The sequence below is a fragment of the Thermobia domestica genome, chromosome 4, assembly GCF_964235325.1.
Source record: "Thermobia domestica chromosome 4, izTheDome1.hap1.1, whole genome shotgun sequence".
In the NCBI taxonomy this organism is placed as follows: Eukaryota; Metazoa; Arthropoda; class Insecta; order Zygentoma; family Lepismatidae; genus Thermobia; species Thermobia domestica.
In genome coordinates this window covers 82639551-82664324 of record NC_137457.1, presented here as the reverse complement: position 1 = coordinate 82664324, position 24774 = coordinate 82639551, and the positions used below count along the sequence as shown (strand labels likewise).

At 36.4% G+C, this 24774-nt stretch overlaps 1 long non-coding RNA gene across 1 annotated transcript in view; it reads right to left on the bottom strand.

The window, feature by feature from the left end:
• The window catches only part of LOC145683325 (uncharacterized), a 366867-nt gene that overhangs the window by 176486 nt on the left and 165607 nt on the right, over nucleotides 1–24774 (bottom strand). The window lies entirely within an intron of this gene.

The window sequence follows — 24774 nt, the reverse complement described above, 5'->3', positions numbered from 1 at the left end:
GTGGATGTGATGTGTTTTATGTAATTGTCTTCACTGTTTTGTAATAATTTAATAGGAGAACTCATCCTGAGTCTTCCCAACAGCTTAACCACACCTTCCATGACGCCAGGGACTCACTTTGTAGGTCATCTACAATAGCCGCCGAGGCCGGGGGCTTTCCTTATATAGCCCATGATACTTCCGCCTCGGGGATTTTGGGGATACGGATTGCGGATTGGATTGCGAGCTGGAATCTGAGGAATTGCGATTGGAGTTATGATCGAGAATTGGAGTTGCTTTGCACTCCTACTTCGAACCGGCAGATGGCCGTTGAATCTTGCCAGTAGACCAGATCCTGACCAGAGAGAGAGAGAAACGCCGGAAACCAGGACACCAAGAAGAATTCGACGCACGCCCGGACGCTAAAATGAAGGTATTCCTTTCCTAACCCAATATTCCTATCCCAAATATTGTCTCTCTTCTTTTTATAGAAATTCTTCGTAAATTTCTCTTGTATCCCGAATGATCTTATACTTCAAAGGACAACCGTCTTTAGTGGCTTTCTACCCCTTTTACCCCTGCTAGTTCCTTATTTTGTTGGACATTTGTTTCTAGCCCTGTTAGTTTTATTAGTGCATGTTTTCAGTTTCTGGTTTCGTAGTAGGGCATGCTTTTTGTTTCTTTGTTGGACTATAGCTTTTGTTGGAGCAGGCATTTCGGTGCCAAGTCTAGACTGGTTTTCTTGCGGAGAGTGTTATACACGCACCCCGATCGAGACCAGTTATTTGGCATTTCTTAGCAGCAGACGGATGGTTCCACCGGAGTGGAGGCCAATAAGCTCTCTTTTCTATTCGGTCTTCCGCATTTCAGTACTTATGCAGTAAGGCATTTTAGCCGAGTCTGTGCGAGGTTTATTGCGTAGGTATGGACGTACACCGAGAAGAACCTTGCTAAGGGCATAGTACTATACGAGGAGGGTTTCACCCTATTCTGAATGCGCTTTTTGTCTGCGTCTTTCCTTCGAGCGAAAAGTACTACTCTAGTGTTGAGGCCTGTTGGTCGAATCCGCACAATGATTTCGTTGCGGCCAGATGGAATTTCTGACCGATCCGATTTCCTCGTTTAGGGCTCTTTTAGCGCTAGAGTCCGAGAGGTTCTCCTCAAGTAGAAAGTAGCTCAGCTATGTTTTCCTCTTATCTCGTTCACGACGGTTGGGTCCTGGCGAATTTTTTTCTTAACTCTTTCAGAAGTATAGGGTGTTTTTTCTTTTTTTATTGCCTTTGTGTTAGCGTATTTTCTGTATTATTATTTTTATTTTTGAGTCGATTATTGGAGCTATAGTATTAATGTGATTTGTATTTCTGTGCCCAAATTCTTAGAGATTCTTGTCTATGTCGCGTTACTTACATGAGGAGTTAGGTTTGCCTACAGAAGAAATTTTAGATCCTAGCAATGCCCGTATGTTTTGAGCCTGCAGCGTGTTCTTCCCCAAAGTAGCTGTTACTGAAATTGAGGGTTAGTATTTTACTATATAACACGTCGCCGCAGCCAGCAACGTAGAGGCTGATGCATTTAACCGTTTTGTTAATCACAAGCGTAATATTACTGATGAGGACGCAAGTGCGGCGGATCCCCAAATATTTTTCATTGAAGATGATGACGCTATTGTTAACAGAAAACTTCAACGTGAAGATCAGTACTTTGCAAGATCATCGCCTACTTGGAGGATGCTCCTGACAAGGATACTGCTTTTAAACAAAGAGCATCACACTTTACCCTTAGGAATTCTCTCCTGTACAGCGAGGGACACTTCTGGATGGTACAGCCATATGGAGGTTTACGGCTAAAGTGCTCCACCTGTTGAGTCTGAAGCATTTGCCGGGAATTATTGCAACGGAATTAACTTTACATGAAGGCAGGTGGCATAAACGCCAGGCACTGTAATTTCCCGTACACTTGGGCGAAATTCCCACTATCGTCTACAGCATCATTTCTCCAAATGAAATTAATCTACTTCTTATGACAAACATATTACTTGATATTTGTTCCATTTGTGGAGATAAATTGAAACAAAAAATTGAAGTCCAATCCTGTTGCTGTTGGAATGATCACTCTTTCTGTCGTTTGATCTGAAATGACTTTGTAGAGTCTGAATAAATATTCTGTCACTTCAGGAGGGTAGGAAGAGCGGATACCCCCCTCTAAAAGTGTGAAAACAAATACATATAATCAAATGCTTAGTGAGATTTGCCCACTGGTATAGCACTCTTATGATTTCAATCTTTGCTCCCAAGCCATCTTATGTCATAGCTGATGACCTTGGAAAACGAGAGATGCAAATATGATGAAAGAGAGATACAGTCGCATGCGCAAATTTAGAATTTGGGACAAAATGATCGGATAGCATCCATATTTTGTCGAAAATTTTGATTTGGCAAGTAGACATGTAAAAGCTCACCCAAACCTGAGAGCATCCCACTACCAATTGTTGAATTCAAGTGAAGAACTCAGTTGAGAGCATCAGATTATTACGGAGGGGAGAAACACCTTCAGATATGTGAAACAAATAGTGAAAAAAATTGGACTGTTCTGAGCAGGACTCGAACCATGAAACTTCTGATTACTAAGCAACGACTCTACTCACTCATCCACGTAGCCACACTGAACGCTAGGCAGCCATACGTCAAACAGAGAACGTTTGCTACTTACAAAACGCCTTTGTAAGTGGGTAAGCTAAGGAAATTCCCCGTCTCTAGTTTTTCTTTCCCTGGCACTAACTTAATTACTGTTGTCCCAGCCTGGTAAGAATATTTTCCAACCCTCCATAAACTTTTCTAACAATTTTCATACATTTATATATAGCAGCACAAAACATTTATCCCTGGCCGTTCTGCACAATTATACATACACAAAACAATTACTTCCAATTCTATTATTTCCAGTACCAAGTAAACAGAAATACTGGATATGAAATTCTATATTTTGGCAATAGTCTTGCAGAAAATATATAAAAAAATCAATTTTTCTATTTGGAACAGGGGGGCCATACACGCAAGTTGCGCCCCTGAGATTTGTTTTGCGGAGGAGGGGACAGAAATTTATATTGAAAATGGCAAAATCGCACGTTTAATTTTAACATAATTTTATTTTTAAGAATGCCAAATGCGAAGGAGAACGAATGAATTCTCTTTGGCTTGAAAGAATAAAATTATGGCTGAGGGTGAACAGAGACTGTTGATATTTAGGAAAAATGCATGATACCAATCAGTGGCGTAGCCAGGAGGTCTGGAACCTCCGGGCATTTACACAAGTTGTTAAAATAAGGAGCAAGGGTAGATAGATACTGAAGAGACCTCGCGATCGAGGTAGAGGTGTCACTCTCGATACTGGCACAAAAACATGGACTCAAATGGGTATGCACATGCGGGTACGCTACATTGCGATCTAGAGGTCGACCGCGAGGGTGAATCAGTGGTCGCGATGATAAACAACCGAAATTGTTTCTCGAAGTCCGAAAAAGTGAGCCTAGATCCGTCACAATTCCTGCAGATCTATACACAAGGGAATTGCATGTTCCCACCGTTCTTTATGTAGACGCTAGCTACAAATCATAGTGTAATCCCAGCGATGTGAAAATGTAAAAACATCAAGCTACTTTTTTAAATTAGTATTCATTGCACACCTCATTCACAGTTCCAATATGCAAAATAAGCCATTATCTTAAGCAGAAATTGCTGAAAACGACAGAAAAGGGATATTTAAGCGTCCTAGTAGAAACCTGTGCTAGACCTATAGAAACCTGTAGAAACCTATTATCAATATTATAATACAAGTTCTTGCAAGTTGCGTCTGTGGTCAAGCGGGTTTAGTACTGCTATTGACATTTTTGAAACGAAGGGCGACGGTTCGACCCTCCGTACGGAAAGTTAAAGATTTTCTTCCTTTTTTTATGAGAACTTTTTTATAAATTTGAATATCTACTGTGAAGTGGTTGGAAACACATTATCTTACAAACTGTCACTTTTCAAATCCCTGTCCCATTTACTAGACTGCCATGTCCTTATTCATATAGGAAAACGCTAAAAATGACAATTGTGAACATAGCTAAATACCTAAAAACACACGTCCAAAATGAAAATTATTCATATATATATTTCGGAGGGATTCGCTAACTTCATTCTTGGAAATGTGAACATTCGATAGGATATTTCATTCACTTTACAATATTTTATTTGAATAAACATAAAATTTATTTATTTACATTGAAGGTGTACTTGTTTTGTACTGTTTAGCACAAATATTAGCTGCTACATAAGAAACAATTATCTATAATTGAATTTAAGTAGGAAATCGATATAGTTATTATAAGAAGAAGCTTGTGAAAATGAAGTGTATAATAATGGTTGAATCTGAAATAGATGTTGCGTAATGGTGTAGTTGGTTACCCCGCCAGCTTTGGAATACTAGGATCTTCAAACTGTCGATCCTTAGGGATGCGCAGAGTCGAGTAGAGACAGTATTTTCCTGACAAAATTCAAGTTGAGACTCAGCTCTTCCAATAGAAAAATATACATTTTTCTAGTCGAGACATCACTTTTACAGCATATTGTCGAGACGAGACGACCTCAAATCTTGTCTCGCGCATCCCTCTACATCCTACCTACATAAAATCTATTTTGGATACGAATGTTCAATTTCTTTTAACGATTATTATTATCTACGATACAGATTGAAGTAAGATATTGGCTTGAACTGGTTTATTACCCAATTAATCTTCGTATACTGCAAATATACATAAGTTTGTCATAAATATTTATTATTATTAGAATGTAAACACTGAAGAATATATATTAACACACAATGAGGAAGAACTCAATGCTCGTAGTAAATAACAAATTGGTTGCATGTTTATTTAAAATTAACTCTCTTGAAATCTAAATAATCATTATTAGAAAGAAAGCAAGAGAACCGTTTTGTTAATTTGAACATATTATAAGAGATTGAGGAATATGTATGTAATCGAACAGAATATATGAAACTAAATGGAATGGCATGTTTATCTGAGCTTGAAAGAGGGTAGCATATGTAAATGAAAAATTAGAGAAACCAATGCTTAATAGCAGTAGTCACTACTTACAGCAGATAAGTGAAATCCACTACTCACCCCACCCCAAAGTTTAACAATTGTGAAACATAAAGGCCTCACATTTTATTCGTTTCCTGACAAAATTGAAAAATGGATTTTGCATATTGTTGAATACAGTTAACTAACAAACCAAGCACTATCGACTGACTAGCCGTCACGTGAGTGAATTTTATATAGGAAGTTTCGATACAGCGTTCACCGAAGTGACGCAGACGTGGTGTTGATGCTTCTGGTTAAAATGGCCCGATCAAAAAAATTCAAACGCCAGAATTGTGGGCTATTTATGGGCTAAATAGTTGCTCTAAGCCCAATTTTTGGGCTCCTACTCTTTACGAGGAAATCGGATACAAAATGGGCGAGTCTAACTTGATATCAACCTAGAACCCCCATTACGGTTACGGTTAGAATGGTCCGATCGAAAAATTCATACGCCAGAATTATGGGCTAATTAGTTGTTGTAATAACAATTTTTGGGCTACAACTGTTTAGCGGAAAATCGGATTGAAAATGGGCGAGTCTAGCTTGATATCAAACTTGAATCCCCCATACTGTTAAAATGCTCCGATAGAAAAAAATTCAAACGCAGAATTATGGTCTATTTATGGGCTAATTAGTTGCTCTAATACCAATTTTTTATCCTACTATTTAGCGGGAAATCGGATTGAAAATGGGCGACTCTAGCTTGATATCAAGCTATAACACCCCCTACGGTTAAAGTTAGAATGTTCCGATCGAATAAAATCAACTGCCGGATTTATGGGCTATTTATCGGCTAAGTAGTTGATTTAATCTCAATTTTTGCGCTCCTACTGTTTAGCGGGAAATCGGATTTAGAATTTGCGAGTCTAGCTTGATATCAAGCTAGATTCCCCATACGGTTACGGTTACAATGGTCCGATCCTGAAAATTAAAACGTTAGGATTATGGTCTATTTATGGGAAATTTAGTTGCTTTAATCCCAATTTTTGGGCTCCTACAGTTTAGCGGGAATTCGGATTCAAAATGGGCGAGTCTAGCTTGATATGAAACTAGAACCCCCCATACGGTTACGGGTACAATGGTCCGATAATGAAAAATCAAACGTTAGAATTATGGTCTATTTATGGGGTATTATTTGCTCTAATCCCAAATTTTGGGCTCCTATCTTTTAGCGGGAAATCGGAATCAAAGTCTAGCTTGACATCAGTAAAAACCTCCATAAGGTTATACAACTCGATTCGATGAAAATCAAACGTCAGAAATATGGGCTATTAATGGGCTAATTGATGCTGTAATTCCGAGTTCAGGGTGCTACTTTTTAGCAGGATTTCTTTATCAAATTGTGAGATTTGGCTTAACTTCTTGCTATTAACATAGGGCTATAATACTCCGATCAAAAGAATTGAAACGTCGGAATTATGGGTTATTTTTATTGCTAACTTGTTGGTCTAATGTCGAGTTTTTTCTCCTATCGTTAGCAAGAAATCTCATTCAAGATTGGTATTGATTCTTACATAAGTTGGAATGGTACTTTCAAAGTTGCAGTAAAAAAAACGATGTTTATTAACTGAAAATTGATTTATTTGCCCTCGCCGCAAATGTAAATCTATATCTCTACTAGGGGGGCGCGGTGGCTCAGTGGTAGAGCGTTCACCTCTGGTGCTTGGGGTCCCGGGTTCGATCCCAGCCCCCGCCAAGTGAACTTTGTGGTGGACAAACATTGTGCTCGTGGGTTTTCTCGGGGTTCTCCCGTTTCCTCCCACTTTTCTTCATTCCACCATTTCACTCATCTCTCATCATCACCGTCTTCTTTAGCCTAACCGGCATAACCGTGGGACGTAAAACTTAAAGATTTCATTTTTTTTATATCTCTACTAGCAAATCAATGAATTGTTTTCTCACGTGTTTATGTTCATTATGTTTGGAAGTAAATAGTGTATATAAAAATTTATATAGTGAAATATCATTATTTTTTAAATTAATTTTTTGTCAAAGGAAATGCCTCTCTGCCCTTGCTGGGGGCCGCAGTGCTGACACAGTGGTAGAGCGTTTACCTCTTGTGCGTGGGATTCCTGGTTCGACCCCAGATCGCGCCAATTGACAAACACCATGTACTTGGGTTTTATTGGCGTTACCCCATTTCCTCCCACTTTGTTCATTTTATCATTTCTTTCCTTTGTTATTGCCACCGTCTGCCTTGCTTATAGATCACTCAACATATACACACAAAAAAGGAGGCATTCCATTCGGAATGAGCATCGTAATATAACTTATACTTTGCATAACAATGGACAAATAATAATCAGAAATAATATGTTCAAATGGTCTTGTGTTTTCTGTACCATGCCTACAGAAAAAGGCATTTCTGCCTTTACGTTTCCACTTTTAATTAGCTTAATAAAAACTTTCGAACATGCTTGTTGATCACAATGTTTACCCAACTCTTCGAGAACTAGTACAAATAGAGTTACGGTTTATGCAATATCTTTATCATAGGCGAGATTACCTATATATTTCTTGCAAAGCTAAAGCCTCAACAAATATAAAAATAAAGTACACGAAGGAAATGAAATGTCTAGTTTAACGACCCCTTTTAGCAGAATCTAAGGGAGACGGTGATAATAAGAAATGAATGAAATGGTGGAATGAATAAAATGTGAGGAAACGGGAGAATCTCGATAAAACCCAAGCACACGATGTTTGTCAACCACAAAGACCACTTGGCACAATCCGGGATCGAACTAGGGATTACGCGCGCAAAAGATAAACATTCTACCGCTGTGCCATTGTGGCTCCCAGCAACGACGAAGAGGCATTTCCTATAAACAGAAAAATATGTAAAAAAAACAATATGATATTTCACCATATAAATTCTATATATACACTACTTACTTCCAAACATACTGAACATATAAACATGAAAAGACAATTCATAAATTTACTAGTAGAGATATATATTTGCATTCGGGCTGAACTGAATTAAATCAATTTTCAGTTAATAGACATCGACGTTTTCACACTGCAACTTTGTAACTATCATCCCACCTTATCTAGAAATCAATACCAATCTTGCATGAGATTTCTTGTGAACGATAGAACCAAAATCGACATTATAGTAACTAATGAGCACACAAATAACCGATAATTCCAGTATTTTAATTATTTGATTATTTATAGCACTAGGTTTATAGCTAGAAGTTAAGCAAAATCCCACAATTTGATGAAGAACTCCTGCTAAACGATAGCAGGCCCAAACTCAGAATTAGAGCACCAATTAACACAAAATAGCCCATAATTCCTGCGTTTGAGTTTTTTGGAACGGAGCATTGTTACCGCATCGGAGGTTCTAGCTTGATGTCAAGCTAGACTCTCCCGGTTTGTTTCCGATTTCCCGCTAACATTATGAGCCAAGAAATAGAATAACAGCAACTAATTAATCCATAAATAGCCCATAATTCAGGCGTTTGAAATTTTCCAATCGAACCATTCTAACCGAAACCGTATGGAGGTTCTTACTTGATGTCAAGCTAGACTCGCCCATTTTGATTCCGATTTCCCGCTAAAGAGTGAAAGCCAAAAATTGGGATTACAGCAACTAATTAGCCCATAATTTCGGCGTTTGCATTTTTTCGAACGGGCCATTCTAACCGTAACCGTATGGGGGGTTCTAGATTGATATCAAGTCAGACTCGTCCATTTTGAATCCGATTTCCCGCTAAACAGTAGAAGCCCAAAAATTGGGATTAGAGTAAATAATAGCCTATAAATAGACCATAATTCTAACGTTTGAATTTTGAGAATCGGACCATTCTAACCGCATGGAGGGTTTTAGTTTGGTTTCAAGCTAGACTCGCTGATTTTGAATCCTATTTCCCGCTAAAAAGTAAGAGCCCAAAAATTGGGATTAGAGCATTTAATTAGCCCATAACTCTGGCGTTTGAATTTTTTCGATCGGAACCTTCTAACCGTAACCGTATGCCAGGTTCTAGCTTGATATCAAAGTACACTCGGAGATTTTGAATCCATTTCCCGCTAAACAATAGGAACCCAAGAATTAAGATTAGAGCAACTAATTACCCCATACATAGCTCATAATTCTTGCGTTTGAATTTTTTCGATCGGAACATTCTAACCATTAACCGTATGCGAGCTTCTAGCTTAATATCAAGGTAGACTCGCCGATTTTGAATCCGATTTCCCGCTAAACAGCTGAAGCACAACATTGGGCATAAAGCAACTAATTAGCAAATAAATAGCCCATAATTCTGGCGTTAGAATTTTTTCGATCTGACCTTTCTAACCGAAACCATATGGGGGTTCTAGCTTGTTATCAAGCTCGAGTCGCCCATTTTGAATACGATTCCCCGCTAAACAGTAGGAGCCCAAAAATTGGGATTAGAGCAACTAATTAGCCCATAAATAGACCATAATTCTAACGTTTGAATTTTTTCGATCAGACCATTCTAACCGTAAACGTATGGAGGGTTCTAGCTTGATATCAAGGTAGACTCACCCATTTTCAATCCGATTTCCCGCTAAACAGTTGTAGCCTAAAAATTTGGATTAGAGCAACGCCCATAATTCTGGCATTTGAATTTGTTCGATCGGACCATTCTAACCGTAACCGTATTCGGGGTTCTACCTTGATATGAAGGTAAGTAGTAGAAAATTGTTCGATCTGGAACAGACCTGGGCCTTACTTGCTCAAGTCAGGAGCCCTTGGGATATCGAGCACCTTGAACCGTCGATCCACGGTCTTTTACGACCTCGATTTTAGGGGTGTATTTGTTCCCTATTTTGACCCACTTTTTAGGGGGTGTACTCGTTCTATTTTATGAATACATTTTAAGGGTTGGACTCGTTCCCTTTCATGATCACTTTTTCAACCCCTATTTGAACATAGCAGAAATTACATAAGATTCATTCCTTTTTATGAGCATTTCCTTGGGGTGTATTCGTTCACTTTTATGACCACTTTTTCAACCTCTATTTGAACATAGCAGATAATACATAAGATTCGTTCCCTTTTATGAGCATTTTTTCAACCCCAGACAATGAATACCTATGTAACATAGCAAAGAAGGTGTACCGAACACACAACTGTATTCGTTTCACTAGTAAAAGAGCATGGCTTATATTCCAACCTCTATTTTAACATATCAGAGCAGAAGACTACCTAATATAGCAGGGATGGATTCGTTTCCACCCCTAATTGAACGTAATAGAGAATACATAAGACTACGAAACATAGCAGGGATGTATTCGTTCACTTTTATGATCACTTTTTCAACCTCATAGCAGAGACTACGAACACATGGCAGAGCAGGGGTGTACTCGCTTTCAACCCCTATTTTAGCAGTTTTGTATTCGTTTCCACCCCTAATTGAACATAGCGTAGATTACATAGACTACGTTTCCACCCCTATTTAAACATAGCAGAACTAATAAAAGAGTATGACTTATTATCCACCCCTTATTTTACTCTAACATAAGCAGGGGTGTACTCGTTCCAAACCGTCCACCCGCGGTCCACAGGGGTTGTATTCATTTTTCCACACCTAATTGAACATAGCAGAGATTATTTTCTTTTTTAACCGTAGCAGAAAATATGAAAACGTAAGACTACGTAACATAGCAGGATGTACTAGTTTCAACCCCAAAAAATGAATACCTATGTAACATAGCAAAAGGGGGTGAGAACACACAACTATTTAAACATAGTAGTTACAACCCCCTTTTTTTAACATAGCAGAAATTGCAGAAAACTACGAAATATAGCAGGGGTGTATTCAACCTCTATTTTAACATAACGATCATATCAGATCTAGTAAAAGAGTATGTCTTATTTTCCAACCCCTATTTTAACAAAGCTGAGCGTTTTACGCTTAATTAAACATAGCAGTGGTGTACTCGTTTCGTTTTCCAACCCTTGTTTTAAAATAGCATCATTTCCAACCCCTATTCGAACTTAGCTGATAATACATAAAACTACTTCAACCCTAATTTTAACATGGTAAAAATTACACTGAGACTACGAGCACACCCCTATTTAAACATATCAAAGACTACGAAACATTAAGGGGTGTATTTGTTCCCTTTTTCCACCTCTTATAGCAGAGACTACGAACACATTTACATTAGCAGCGATGTATTCGTTCGAACACCTTGAACCATCCCCCCATTTTAGGGGTGTATTTGTTCTCTATTTTAACATAACAGAAATAGCAAAGACTACCAACATAGTTCGTTTTCAACATAGCAGAAATTAAATAAGACTATGTAACATAGCAGGGGTGTACTCGTTCCAAGCCCTATAGCAAAGATTACTGAACTGTCCACCCACGGTCGTTTAGGGAGTGATTTGTTCTAGCCCCTATTTTAACATAACAGAAATTATTTTCTTTTACGGGGAGACAACATTTATTAGCTTTTTATCAACTGTTTAAAAATTGCAAAGAAATACAGACTTCTGTGGTTTGTTATCAGTTATTTAATAACTTCCGCCATATATGGATAATTGTCCTTACGTCATTCATCCGGATTTTAAAAACATTGTGCTAGTGAGTAAAGCCTCGTGCATTTTTTTCGATGAAAAAGTTCTGACATAATTTGATAGCTTGTGGTATGAATTAGGAATTGGAGACGCATGGCTGCTAGTTGTTTTCTAGGATTTACATGATCGGTAACATCATCCCTATTGCGCAATATTACGCAATGCAATCACAAAGGTTTGTGTTGATCGCTCGCGATCTGTCTTGTCATTCAAACCCCGACCGTGACTCAATGACATCATCCCTATTGCGAATTATTGCGCAATGCAATTACAAAGGTATAAAAGACTGACCGAGAAGTTCTTTTTTAATCAGTTGCTTGTTGGTGTTTAAAGAGTAAACTTCTTATCGGTGAAGCTCTGTTTAAAAGTTGAAATTTTTTTGTGTATCAGGGTGCTTTTCTTAGCTGTATATATGTAAGACATCTTATAACGATAATATCATATTATAAAAACGCACTTCTGAACTATTATAGTAACGTTGTGCTTTTTTTAAAAAAAAACTTTTGAACGTGTTATAGTCATGGCAACATTAAGTATGAAAAAGGTTAAACCGAATAATATCAATTTACCAACTGATACTCTATTTAATAATAATTTTAAAAAAAATATTTTAAAATGTGATAGTGTTTCAAATGTGGATAGTGGTTGCTTTTTAAATAATAAAAGAAAAGACTGTTTAGATATATTAAAACAGGAACAAGATAATACATATTTTAAAGTAAACTTTTCTTTAGCTACAACTTTTGTAAAACCAGTAGATTTAGAAAGATGTAGATTCTTTGTAAATAGTGGTAACTAAATTATTTTACCGAGTACAGAGCAATTAAGAAATCAGGGTGGTCTATGTTCTCAACCTAACCATCTCTTAGAAATTAAAATCAGTAAATATGATCCATTGGCGGCATCATCTTATATAAAATTGCCTCAATGGATTTTATCTAAAAAAGGTGTTTTATATATTCAAAATAACGATAATAGGTGTTTTATGTATTGCATTCTAGCTTCATTGCATCCTGCAAAAGATAATCCACTGCGTGTAAATAGTTACATACAATATATTAATACTTTATTACAGCTTTTTGAAAAAAGGAATATAAAATTCCCCGTTGAAGTAGCAAACATAAGCAAATTTGAACATATGTATAATTCCGTATTTACTAAGGAAAAAATTTCTATTAATATATATGGCATTGATTATGATAATGAAACAATTTTTCCGTTACGTATAAGCGAAAACACGTCTGCAGGTAAACACATTGATTTATGGTATTGTGAAGAAAATTTTAATAGTCATTATTATCTTATATAAATCTCAATGCCTTATTGAAAAGTCATAAAGAAAAAACTTATATAAAATTGCCTCAATGGATTTTATCTAAGAAATGTGTTTTAAATATTCATAATAACGATGGTAGATGTTTCATGTATTGCATTCTAGCTGCACTGCATCATGCCAAAGATCATCCACATCGTGTAAATAATTACAAACAATATATAACTACTTTATTACCGTTATTTGAGAAAACGAAATATAAAATTCCCCGACTTACCGCACACAATGTATATATTAAAGGTAAAATTACTAAATCAGATGGTTCTTATATAACTTCTGCCGATAAGAAAATTGTTTTTGTAAATGATTTTCAATGCAATGTTCAGTGAAGTGCAATCATATTTGAATTATCACCTTATTACTTACTCTTCACATACATATCCGTATCCATCGTATATTGAAAAACTACTAAATTATAATGCTCTTGCTAGATCAACGCATCTTCAAACATCAATGTGGTTTAAAGATACTGCAGGTCATATGGACAGTGTGGCCGATTGTAATGTAGGATTTAAAAAAACGTTTTCTTCTCACTACTTTAAGTCAGCCATTTGAATTATTGGGTTATATTCATGCTGATATTTTCAATCAGGAGAAAATTTTATTGAATGGTGTACAACTGCGTATTAAACTAATTCGAGCTAAACCTATATTTTGTCTAATGGATGACACAGATGCTGATGGAAAGGTTGTAATTACAGATGCAACATGGCTTGTGAAAAAGGTTGATGTATCGCCAGCAGTTAAAATAGCACAAAATAAAGTATTACAAAATCCTGAATTTAGAATAAAATATCCTCTAACAAAAGTACAGGTAAAGACAAACTTTGCCACAAGGAATCATTGATAGTACAATTCCAGATTTGTTTTCAGGCATAGTGCCGAAATGTAATATTATTGGTTTTTTAGTAATGCTGCTTTCAATGGTAATTATCAAACAAATGCGTTCAATTTTCAACATTGTCGTTTTTTATACTGTATGTTGGTGGAACGCCTGTACCATCCAAACCAAACAAACCTCATTTTGATAATAAACTATATATACAAGCATATTCTACGTTATTTACAGGTTCAGGTATTTATTATTCTAATCAAGGTAATGATATTTCACTTGCCGAATATCCTAATGGTTATACTCTACTGGTGTTTCATACTAGTCCACAACGGCAGGGAAGTGTACGTTTAGAGGTCCATTTTAAAGAAGCACTGCCATCTCCTGTAAAAGCAGTTATTTATGGTGAATTCTCTTCAGAATTAGAAATTGATTTCCAGAGAAAAATATATATTAAATAAAAAATGTTAAATACAATTGAACTTTATGAGGCACTACAACAAAATTTACCTAAAAATTATTTTATTGGTGTGTATGCTGCAGATGAGCTACCGCTGTTTATTAATACATTTCCACCCGGCATAATTTTAAATACTGATTCTAGTGCTAAGCCTGGTGAACATTGGGTTGCTGTTTATATATCTAATATATGTGTGGGAGAGTAATTCGGTAGCTATGGTATACCTCCCTATATAAAACATTATATAAAGTTTTTAAAACGAAACTCTCTGTATTATACATGTAATAATAGACGTATTCAAGGTGATGTCTCAATTTTGTGCATATTACTGTTTTTTTTATATCTAGCATGTCCTGCATCTGATTATTCACTGCACGATTTCTTAAACAAAGTCTCACTCACCACTATTGATGCTAATGATATTATGCTTTATTCATTTATGAGAGTATGGTGATGATGAGGTGTTGTTTTTTTAAACTCCGACATTGCCGGACCCAAGCCCTGGATGAGAAAGGAGGAGGGTTGTGGGTTGCTACACCCGTAAAGAAAATAATCTCTGCTATGTTCAATTGTGTGTGTTAAAAATGAATACACCCTCTGTAGACCGTGGGTGGGCGGTTTGCAACGAGTACACCCCTGCTTATGTTATGGTAAAATAAGAGGTGGAAAATAAGTCATACTCTTTTATTAGTTCTGCTATGTTTAAATAGAGGTGGAAACGTAGTCTTTTGTAATATATGCTATGTTCAATTTCGGGTGGAAACGAATACAAAACTGCTAAAATAGGGGTTGAAAACGAGTACACCCCTGCTCTGCCATGTGTTCGTAGTCTCTGCTATGAGGTTGAAAAAGTGAACATAAATGGGAACGAATACATCCCTGCTATGTTTCGTAGTCTTATGTATTCTCTATTACGTTCAATTAGGGGTGGAAACGAATCCATCCCTGCTATATTAGGTAGTCTTCTGCTCTGATATGTTAAAATAGAGGTTGGAATATAAGCCATGCTCTTTTACTAGTGAAACGAATACAGTTGTGTGTTCGGTACACCTTCTTTGCTATGTTACATAGGTATTCATTGTCTGGGGTTGAAAAAATTCTCATAAAAGGAAATGAATCTTATGTATTTTCTGCTATGTTCAAATAGGGGTTGAAAAAGTGATAATAAAAGAGAGCGAACACACCCCTAAAATGTACTATCCTTGCTATGTTACGTAATCTTATGTTCTGCTATGTGTTCGTAGTCTCTGCTATGATAAAACGTTCAAATAGCGGTTGAAAAAGTGATCATAAAAGAGAACGAGTCCACCCCTTAAAATGTACTCATAAAAGAGAACAAGTACAGCCCCTAAAAAGTGCTCAAAAAACGGAACAAATATATCTCTAAAATGGAGGTCGTATAAGACCTTGGATCGACGGTTCAAGGTGCTCGATTTCCAAGGGGCAATTGAAAAGAAATGAAATCTTTAGTTTTACGTCCCACGCTTATGCCGGTTAGGCTAAAGGAGACGGTGATGATCAGTAATGAATGAAACGGTGGAATGAAGAAAGTGGGAGGAAACGGGAGAACCCCGAGAAAACCCATGCACGCGGTGTTTGTCCACCACAAAGTTCACTTGGGGGGCTGGGATCGAACCCGGAACCCCAAGCACCAGAGGTGAACGCTCTACCACTGAGCTACCGCGGCCCGCTCAGGGGCAATTGAGTTGAGCAAGTATGGCCCAGGTCTGTTTCAGATCGATCCATTTTCTACTACTAAGGTAGACTCGCACATCTTGAATCTGATTTCCAGCTTAACAGTAGGACACCAAAAATTGGGATTAAATTTTTGCCCCCAAATAGCCCATAAATAGCCCATAAGTCTGGCATTTGAATTTTTTCAATCGGACCATTTTAACCATACGGGGGTTCTAGCTTGATATCAAGCTACTCTCGCCCATTTTAAATACGATTTCCCGCTAAAAAGTAGCAGCCCAAAAATTGAGATTGGAGCAACTATTTAGCCCAAAAATAGAACATAATTCTGGCGTTTGAATTTTTTCGATCCTACCACTTTAACCATATGGAGGGGGGGTTCTAGCTTGATAGCAAGGTAGAATCGCCTATTTTGAATCCGATTTCCCGCTAAACAGTAGGATAAAAAATTGGGATTAAAGCAACTAATTAGCTCATAAATAGCCCATAATTCTAGGGTTTGAATTTTTTCGATCGGAACATTCTAACCGTAACCGTATGCGGGGTTCTAGGTTGATATCAAAGTAGACTCGCCCATTTTGAATCCGATTTCCCGCGAAACAGTAGGAGGCCAAAACTTGGGATTAGAGCAGCTAATTAGCCCATAAATAGCCCACATATCTGGCGTTTGAATTTTTTTGATTGGACCATTTTAACCGTATGGAGGGTTCTAGCTTGATAGTAAGGTAGACTCGACCATTTTGAATCCGATTTCCCGGTAAACAGTACGAGCCCAAAATTTGGATTAGAGCAACTAATTAGCCCATAAATAGCCGATAATTCTTAGATATGTTCCGTTGTTTTTTTGGTGGTAGTTGGTCTAACTTGACACGCGTAAAATATTGTACGGTTCGAACATTTGAAAGAATACTTTTATCTTAAGAGCTGAGGATGATGGTGAACAAAATTTAAAATTAAATGGTCTGAACTGCCCCGGCGGATATTTATCAACAACTAGGGTGCCATAATTAACGATTTATAGTAAGGAATACGTTAATATGAATAAGTTAATATGAATAAACTGTGTTCTGGTGACCAGGCCAATTTTATTACTAAGAATAGTTTGCTGATGGTATGTAATATTGGTATTCTTTCAGATCAGTTTGCTTATCCTAGAGTCCCGTTGTTTATAGAGTTTCAAAGTAACTTTAAAAAGCATGTATCGATTTTAGAGTTACTGGCAAGTTTTGATTAACTCCCAGTTCATGTGTTCTCATTTTATTAGGTGTAATGTTTCTCTATATTCTGTATTTTTAATTTTACATAACAACGTTGATACAGATATTATTATATAATTAGTTTAGCAGAATAATAATAAGCAACCATTTTTTCTAACGCATAAGAATGAGCACGAGTCAATCTAAAACTCTGCTCGAGTCGAATTCAAATTGAGTTTCGAGTCAAGTCAAAGATAATAACCTCGAGTCGAGTTCCGAGCCGATTCAGTTTTTCGCGTCGAGTTCAACCGAGTTTGATAAATGGTTCGTTCGTTTTAACTCGTCTTGGGTGAGCTGTTGGCTCGGCTCAATTCTCGTTTCGGGTTGATAGTGAATGAGCTGTAAGCCGAGCTGCTCGAGTCGTTGACACTTCTCAACCCGGGCCGAGCAGTTTTGAAGGTGCCCTATAACTTTTAACAGTGTTTGGCTCTAGCCCGAATACTCAACCTAGACCCTCAACCCAAATTCAGAAGCTAGTGAAAAATGTCCTTGACTCCTAGATTTCACGACTACCGAGGTTCTCATTCAACTAGTTTTTTAGTATTCAAATACAAACCGCCTATCTTTCACGTTATCATACAGAGTTGTTACAATTAATAATAATAATATTAATAATACTAATACTACTACTACTACTAGTAATAATAATAATAATAATAATAATAATAATAATAATAATAATAATAATAATAATAATAATAATTGTAGTAGGATAATAGTATACAAGAGGTCCTCATCATCTTCAGTGCGCGTGCACACTTCCTATTGTTGCACTACGTATAAAATGATTTCATTACATTTAGAAGCGGTAATAGAACACGTAAGTGACCCAGATGAATTGTGACCCAACATGAAGTGTGAATAAACCGTGATCTGCGTTTCTTATGTGTTCCATTACCACTTCTACATCAAATAAACTAATTTTATACGTAGTACAACACTAAGAAGCATGCACGTGCAAGTGACATGCAATATGTGTTTCAAATGCCCCAGATATACTCATACACAACGTACAAGGCACATTATTATTCTACGTATACCACATTAAAAAAACAAATTCCTAGAAAAAAAATTAAGTACAAGGGCCATTTCAAGAATGCAATAAAAATAAGGGAGGTAGTACCAGGCGAAAACGCGAACAGAACAAGTACAATGGCCATATTATTGTTAATCAAGTAATATAAATCACTGTAAAAGTTAATGCCTACAACATGCCTACATGTTACCTACTGAGCAACATTGAAGTGCTTACCGCCCACGTGATGAAATTTTAATAAAATCTTAAATACTCAACGCACAGAAAAGAATTACTCGTTAAGTACAATAAAACATTTCAAGGCAGCAATATAAAACCAGATAAAAATCGTACACCTTACTTACATGTGCTCCTACAGGCATTTACGTCGATCCTTTCTCCCAGCGTGCTTCCACCTACATTCAGAAAACAAAGCACAAGCTACGTCATTGTATCCAGAACCATAAAAAAATGGCAACTCCACGTAGGCGAAACCTCTAGCTAGAACTTCAGGTCGTTATAGGGCCCGCAAGAAAATTCCCGAAAATGCAAATTACCAGTAAATGAAAATCAACAACAAAAAAACAAACTTCATGTTGCGTTCAGCTCACAAAAACCTCTACGGAATGACCCCAAACCTTGACACAAAGCTCTACGGAATAACCCCTCAAAACAGTTTTCTTCACAAAAACCGGTAAGCAATCACACTAGACCTGCTACTACTCCATACAACACTCAAACAGTTGAAGAGCGTTCGCCAAAACAAATATGGAGTATGATCACAAAGGTGAAATACGTATCTTGGTTTATATATTCGTATCACCAGGAAAGTGAACGACACTATCTTCGTTACACCATTTTTTAGTTCCTAGATGTTCTATGAATAATCTGTAAAAGACTGCACTTCGTGCGTCCTCGGTAAGTGACGAGGAAAGACGTATACTATATCCAGCTGTAGTAGTAATAGTGTCATTGATAATAATTATACCGTCTATGTAGTATACTTGAAGAATACTCATATACTAAATTTCACAATAGTAAATCCCCACGTTAAGCGGGTTTCCATATCCAGGCTTCTAACTGTGAAAACATTTACGATCACTCCCCCAGTCATTTCACAGATTCAATCTGTTGATATAAGTTATTAGGATGTAAAATTGAATATAGTTTACACTAAAAAGATTTATGCATTGCAAGATCTGTAACGCCCAAAAATTCACCAAAAACTTATAGTGGTATGGACATAAACATAAAAAGTGTGGAGCAGGAAACTACTTTACACAAAAGTCTAAAGAAACTCAATGAAGACGTACGAACTGGTCGAGCGGTTTGGGTCCATAGTCTACCAATCATAAGTTTATGTGTTCAAATCCTGTAGGATGTATTCGTTTTGTTTTTTTCTTAAAAGTGTGTTCCTTATTTTCATCAGAGCACTGAAAACGTTTCTATGAATAAATGTTTCACAACTACTTTTCTCTCAAATTCAATTAGAAGGGAAAATTATATGAATTGCAAATTTAAAATCCAAAACTGAAAACAAAATATTAAGTATGTTCAATATTTCATTATTGTCTTTTGATTTGTAATGAAAAACTAATTATAAGCATTGGTGATTTCAGAAGATTCTCCGAGTGTAATGGTCAATATATGAATGAGAAGAAATTGATAGAACATTATTAGTCCACTTTGAGCATGATCGAAGATATGGCCACGAATTTATGAAATTTGCATTGTAATTCGTATTAGCAATGACAGTAAAGTGGATTTTTCTGTTTCCACTGTGCATCATCGGCATCATTATATCAGAAGTATTCCGCCATTACCAGCGGGTCACTTACCGCGGCTGAAAAACTGCCATGCTCCAAGAGCTTCTATTAACCTATCCATCTTCACATACAATTTTTCTGTTTTGATATCGCCAATTGCCTAATTCTGTTTCTATATAGTCTTATTAACCCCCTCCCTCTTTTTCCTGCTACCATACCCTCTAGCACATCCCTCATGATACAGTTCCTTTTTAACCAATTTTTCTTCATCTTAATAATAATATTTTTCTCCTTCCATTCCTAACACCTTTTCGTTTATTTTCCTCTCGACCCAGCTATTTCTATCCATTCTTATCAACGCACATATTTCGAAAGCCATCAATTGTTTCTCGTCATTTTTGCATAGTATCCATGATTCTGCCTTATAAATACAGTAAAATACAGTACACGAAGCATTTTATGATTATTTTTTCAACTCTATTCATGGTCCCATAAAATAGTATTTTCTTCATCCTAAAGGCTTCTTTCGCCATTTCTATCCTTGCTTTTATTTCACGTTTGCATATCATATAATCACTAATAATACTACTCAGATATCGAAACCTAGTCATTTGTTCTTTTCTCCCGCTCCTAACTCTATATTTGACACCGATCGCTTCGTTTCAATCACCATGGATTTTGTCTTTCTAACATTTATTTTCATCCCATATTCTTTTGAAGTCTTTCTCAAGTTTTCTACATCTTATTAATTTTCTTTTTAGATTCTGCAACTACACCTATATCATCCCGACGCCGTATACACCTCATCATTTCATCAATAGACATATTACATCACGGCGAAATAGGCATAATTTCAGCCACTTCAAAACAGATATCCTTCGTTCTTACCGCTGGTGTAGTGGTTTGCGCGAGTGCCTTTGGAGTACGGCGTCCCCGGTTTGATTCCCACTGGGGATATTTTAATTTTCCTATTTTTTTTTTTTGCATTCGTGTTCTTGTCATTCAAGCTTAAAAGAAATTATTGTAAAACGTGTATAACCGAGTAGAAAATAAAGACAACTTACTCAGATATGTTCAGGTAATCAGTTATTTTAAAGACAAGAAACAAAGTTTCTAAGGCACTTGTAACTTGAAAGGAAATCTTAAAGGTAGTTCCAGTCCCACCAAAGTAACATTTACTTTCTCCTGTTCTCAAAGTTTCTCTTTGTATTTCTATCGTATTCGAATAAATAGAACTTCGAATAAAGACCAAGTTGAATTCATTTATTGAGAAAGCCTGAATTTCTTATAATATATGGCTATGATTTTATTATTATTATTATTATTATTATTATTATTATTATTATTATTATTATTATTATTATTATTATTATTATTATTATTATTAGTTAAAGTACGAGGTTTCAAATCAGGCGATGCAGTATTTACGTAAACTAAATGATAATTTATTTGATAATATTCACTAGCCACTATACATTTGCAAGGTTTTGCTTTGGGAAATGAAGTGTATACGACATTGAACAGTAAAAATATTATAATAAAAATATATTATTAAATATATTGACTAAGTAATTGGAGTTAAACATGCTTTCCAGTAAGAATTATATATGGAGAGGATTTACTTTTAAATGCGATGCAATTGAATTTTCTAGTTTTAATTAGAAACCGATAACTTACACAATACTATTTACTTCATTAGTTCAATAAACCTTTATGCTTATGGTATTATAATTATTTTTAAAATTTTGATTTTGTCATTTTGAAACGTAGAAAGAGAAATAAATGTAATATTCTACGCTACCTAGGTATTTGTTAAGGAAACCTTTCAAACAGTGATCACTTCAAAGCATGACCTGTGGGAGAATTTGAGACCCTGTCGACATAAATTCGTGTCCATATCTTCGATCATGCTCAAAGTGGACTAATAATGTTCTATCAATTTCGTCTCACTCATATATTGACCATTACACTGGGAGAATCTTCTGAAATCACCAATGCTTATAATTAGTTTTTCATTACAAATCAAAAGACAATAATGAAACATTGAACATACTTAATATTTTGTTTTCAGTTTTGGATTTTAAATTTGCAATTCATATAATTTTCCCTTCTAATTGAATTTGAGAGAAAAGTAGTTGTCAAACATTTATTCAAAAAAATGTTTTCAGTCCTCTGTTGAAAATAAGGAACACACTTTTAAGAAAAAAACAAAACGAATGCATCCTACAGGATGTGAACACATAAATTTATGATTGGTAGACTATGGACCCAAACCGCTCGACCAGTTCGTACGTCTTCATTGAGTTTCTTTAGACTTTTGTGTAAGGTAGTTTCCTGCTCCACACTTTTTTTGTTGATGTCCATACCACTATAAGTTTTTGGTGAATTTTTGGGCGTTAGAGGTGTTGCAATGCATAAAGGTTTTTTCGTATAAACTATATTCAATTTTACTTCCTAATAACTTATATGCAACAGGTTGAATTTGTGAAGTGATTGGGGGAGTGATCGTAAATGTTTTCATAGTTAGAAACCCGCTTAACGTGGGGATTTGCTATTGTGAAATTTGGTATATTCTTCAAGTATATTACATAGACAGTATAATTATTATCAATGACACTACTACTATTACAACTTTTATTATTATTATTATTATTATTATTATTATTATTATTATTATTATTATTATTATTATTATTATTTATTCTAAAAACTCTGTATGTAAACTTGAAAGATGGGCAGTTTGTATTTGAATACTAAAAAACTAGTTGAATGAGAACCTCGGTAGTCGTGAAGTCTAGGAGTCAAGGACATTGCTCACTAGCTTCTGAATTTGGGTTGAGGTTCTAGGTTGAGTATTCGGGCTCGAGCCACACACTGTTAAAATTTATAGGGCACTGGCCAAATATCTTGAAAACTGCTCGGTCCGGGTTTAGAATTGTCAACAATTCGAGCAGCTTGGCTCACAGCTCATTCACTATCAACCCGAACCGAGAAGTGAGCCGAGCCAACAGCTCACCCAACGACTCGGCAAGAGACTTCGGCTCAGTTGAGCCGAACCGAGCAGACGGCTCATCCCTATCAAGCCAGCTCGAGCCGATGGTTCACCCCAAGAGAGCCGGCTCGAGCCATCCTCTCAGTTGAGCCGAGCCAAGCTGAGCTTTTTATTAAAAATCTCTTGTGGTTTCGCTATCGAGACGAGACGAGATGCGATCAATGTCCCCTCTCGTGAGCAACACTAAAAGTATTCCATATTACTGTTTAGCTTACATTTCTTATGGCTTTCGTTTTCCAGTGTAATCAGGCCATGATTTCAAGACAGGTTAAAACGAATGAACCATTTATCAAACTCGACTGAACTCGACGCGAAAAGCAGAATCGGCTCGGAACTCGACTCGAGGTTCTTACCTTTGACTTGACTCGAAACTCAATTTGAATTCGAGTCGAGTAGAGTTTTAGCTTGACTCGTGATCATCCCTATGCGTTAGAAAAAATGGTTGCTTATTATTATTCTGCTAAACTAATTATATAATAATACCTGTAACAACGTTGTTAAGTAAAATTAAAAATACAGAATATAGAGAAACATACACCTAATAAAATGAGAACACATGAAGTAGGACTGAATCAAAACTTGCCAGTAACTTTAAAATCGATACATGCTTTTTAAAGCTAGTTTCAAACTCTATAATCAACGGGACTCTAGGATAAGCAAACTGATCTGAAAGAATCCCAATATTACATACCATCAGCAAACTATTTTCTAGTAATAAAGTAGGCCTGCTCATCAGAGCACAGTTTATTCATATTAAACCCTTACTATAAATCGTTAATTATGGCACCCTAGGTTTTGATAAATATTTTCCGCCACCATCATCCTCAGCTCTTAAGAAGAAGGTATTCTTTCAAATGTTCGAACGGCAAAATATTTTCGTTCTCCATCTTTATAAAAACAACACCAATGAAAGTAAAATAGAGTACCGGTATCATTGCACTCCTAGTTCACTCACTGAATGTATTGATTTCAAGCTGCCAAATCTACGACAAAATCTTCCAGGTGCTTGCAATCAGTACACATGATTTCCCTAAGGCTGCCTTCATCTTCTTAAAACAGCAAGTGGCACTACGAACTTAGGAGCACATGGTATTTGCCTCCATCCAGCTATAACCAATGCCCTCAATTTCCTTCGTGCAGTTGAATCCGATTTTCCTCCAAGCTTTCACATAACGAGAATTACTCTAGTTGTCTACGTGTCGAACTGCTGAGCCAAAGGACGAGGGATCTAATATCGAAGAAGGACATGAAAATGTTTATTACTTGCAGAATTATACATTTCACCAATAATAAAATGAGCATTCAAACAGTTTGTGTTTCCGTGTAAAAGTAAGAATTTATTTCAAGCTAAACTTATGAGCAGTGAAGCAAAACGAATTGGGCTCATGGTTGTCCAAATACCTGACGGTTTGAACAAATCGTGCGACACGCCTTTAGTATGGAGTTAAAGAGCTTTCTGATACGTATAAAGAGATCTCACTGACCTAAAATCAATTACAAAATAGGACCTACCAGAAGTTTCAACACCACGTCTGCGTCACTTCGGTGAACGCTGTATCAAAACGTCCTATATAAATTTCACTCACGTGACGTCTAGTCAGTCGCTCGTACTTGGATTGTTAGCTAACTATATTGAAGGGGTATAGACGAACAATATGCAAAATCCATTTTTCAATTTTGTCAGGAAACGAATAAAATGTGACGCCCT